The sequence below is a fragment of the Phalaenopsis equestris genome, unplaced genomic scaffold (assembly GCF_001263595.1).
Source record: "Phalaenopsis equestris unplaced genomic scaffold, ASM126359v1 Scaffold000536, whole genome shotgun sequence".
Taxonomy (NCBI): Eukaryota; Viridiplantae; Streptophyta; class Magnoliopsida; order Asparagales; family Orchidaceae; genus Phalaenopsis; species Phalaenopsis equestris.
In genome coordinates this window covers 227,188-230,272 of record NW_018164976.1, presented here as the reverse complement: position 1 = coordinate 230,272, position 3,085 = coordinate 227,188, and positions in this window count along the sequence as shown.

The window sequence follows — 3,085 nt, the reverse complement described above, 5'->3', positions numbered from 1 at the left end:
AGAGGTCAATAGTCATGGCCGGCGGAGGGAGAGGTGGCGATTTGGAGGTTTGGGATTGGTGGTGGGATTTTGAAGGGGAATCGGGGAATGGGGACAAGTCATGTGCGGGGGAAGGAGGGGGCATCGTGGAGCCCGAAGAAGGCAGGATTCCTCCTCGGGTTTGGATTTTGCCGGTGAAGATTAAGAAGGGGGAGGTATTTATGAGAGGGGCGGGGATCGGACGGCTGTGATGGAGCTGTTTATGGTCGGGTTTTGGGTCCGAAGGTTGGGTGGGGACCGGGGGCTTTGGCGCGGGGCGGTGAGGGGGTGTGGGAGGGTCGGATGGTGGGGAAGGAGAAGCTGTGGGTGGTGGGACCCGTGTAGGGGGGGTCAAGGAATGGGTTCGTGTGGGGTAGGAGGTGGTGCATTTAAGTGCCGCTGCATGAATTGATTGATTTGTCCTTAGAGACTGTCCCCATTTTCATGGGTAATAGTGAGTTATATTTTTTTTTAGTATTAAAAATTTTATAAATATTCTATTTTGTTTTCAAAATTTTATTTGGATGAATTTTTCTAGAGACTATTTTTTTGGTTGAATAATGAATAATTATCTTAAGTTTGCACGGAATTCAACACATACTCAGAAAAATGAAAAATAATCAGTAGCGACACGAGAAGTTTTTTTTATATGGAAAATCATAGAAGAAAAAAAATTACGGGACATAGCATGGTTGCTAAGATCCACTATAAGTCGATAATTACATATATCTCTTGTCCCACAGGGTGGGAAATGGTTACAAAATCATCTGAATTACAACGTCGATGAGCAGAGGAACTTATCACAAGAAATGGACAGCGATCGATAATGATCGGCGACTGCTGACAAGTGATGGCCAATTGTGTTCGAATGTGGCTGATGTGATGCTAGACTTCAGATATCTCTTGTCGGCATTGATAATTGCAGGATATCTTTTATCTCACAGGTGAGAAATGGTTACAAAATCATCTGAATTACAAAGTCGATGAGCAGAGGAACTTATCACAAGAAATGACCAACGATCGATGATGATCGGCGACGACCGACAAGTGATGGTCAATAGTGTTCGACTGTGGCAGCAGTGATGCTAGACTTAAACTTCTTCTCAAAGCTTCAAAACTCTTCAGACTTCAAGCTTTCTCTTCAGACTTCAAGCTCTCCTCTCATGAGAGAGATGTGACTCTATTTATAGAGTTCTAAGTGCAAATAATACAGAAATATGAACCAATTTGATTGGACATCTCATAGGGCTTCTCTCGATCAGACGACGTTGATGGACATTTGAGTGTCTTAAGGATGCCAGAATTGAATAAACTTAGGTTTATTGAATTCGTCTTGTCCAGACACTCAATTAAACTATGAACTCGCAAAATTCTAGAAAGTTTAAACATACTTGAAGTGTTTGATTTATTTAAAAGTGAAAACGCCTAAAAGGTACACCGATGAGCAGACTATTTTTATCAATAAAAAAAATACTTTTTTGAATAAAATATCATAAATTATCTCGTATAATTTCATGGGGATAATCCATAAAATGAGGCCAAGTCAACCCTATTCAGATTAATGGAGGGTAACAAATTTGTCGAACAAAATAAGAATGATGAGTTGAGCTAGTACTGTCAATTAGTTTTGGATTGAGAAACTTCAACATGATGATGAAAATACCTCACATCCCCACAATGTTCAACTATGGTTTGTTGATTTTATCATTGATAATCTATTTTGTTGTGATGCCACTATATTTTGGTCAACCTCTTTTAAGATTTGAAGGATTTGAGCTTGAAGGTTTTCCATATTGTGCATACAAGCCTCCTAGGATAGTCCTTTGGAGTGATTATTTATTTTTTTCTTTTTCTTTGTTATGTTGTTTTTGGTTGAAACTTTTATTGCTTGAATTGATACATATTGGGATAAGAAAATCTATTATTACAAGTTGTATGTAGATTGGCTATTAGACCCATATTAATAGAATGCTAGAAATCAACAATCGCTCGATGGGAGTTTGTGAACAAAAATCAAATGACATTGATTAAGCAACGGTTCATAATCAAGTAATGGTGGACAATGACAATCAAATGATAATGGTCGGATAGTAATGAATAGATGATAGCAGCTAGTTAATAAGGACTATTGGCGCTCATTAACATTTATTATTAGGCAAAATCGTGCAGTTCTTGAGATCATAACACTCTCTGAACTGAAGTCAATGTCGCCCCCTTAAAAAAAAATCTATTATTTTTAGAGTCACGATTTGGTAATTGTGGTCAACATCCCAAAACAATCAATCTGATGGCTTATATTAATTTATTTAATTATAGGCTATTTTTTAATGTTTATGTATTTCAATTTCATCAAATCTGAGTGATATTGAACTCATTAGATCTTTTTTATCAAAACACTCAATTTGACAGTGAATATGTAAAATTTGAAGATTATTTGGCCATTCATTTAATATGCTAAAGTTTTTAAACATACTTGAAGTGTTTGATTTATGCTAATTTTAGCTTGGATTATATCACATTTAACGTCACTGGTTTCTTTTCATTAAGTCGCTCAATTTGGCTATAAACTTGCTAAAACTAGAGCTCCATTGATCATAAATTTAATAATAAAGCTATTTCACTTAAATTATTTGTAGACCGCACCCGATCAAATAATTTTTTTTTGTGACATCAAGTAACATAAAACAATTTTTTTTTCTTTAAATAGATTTTGAAATGAAGTTTAATATGTTATTGTTACTATTTTTGTATGTTTGGGTACGTTGGAGTTTGTAGCCATTCAAATAATATTTCCAACCACCACGTTCTGAGGAATGCTTTGGACATATAACAAAATGTTGGCCCTAACACAATCATAACATATGGTTCCAAAAAATGTTACTTATGATTAATCTAATTAAGATTTGTTATAGCCTATAACAAGATTTTTAGCCTATTTTTTTTTGGAAGATGGGATTTATTTGACATAATTTGAACAATTTTATTTTACTGATCAAAAAGAAAAAAAAAAGTATAAATTACAGTTACATACATACCACATAATTGTTATATATTTACATCTTGGAAG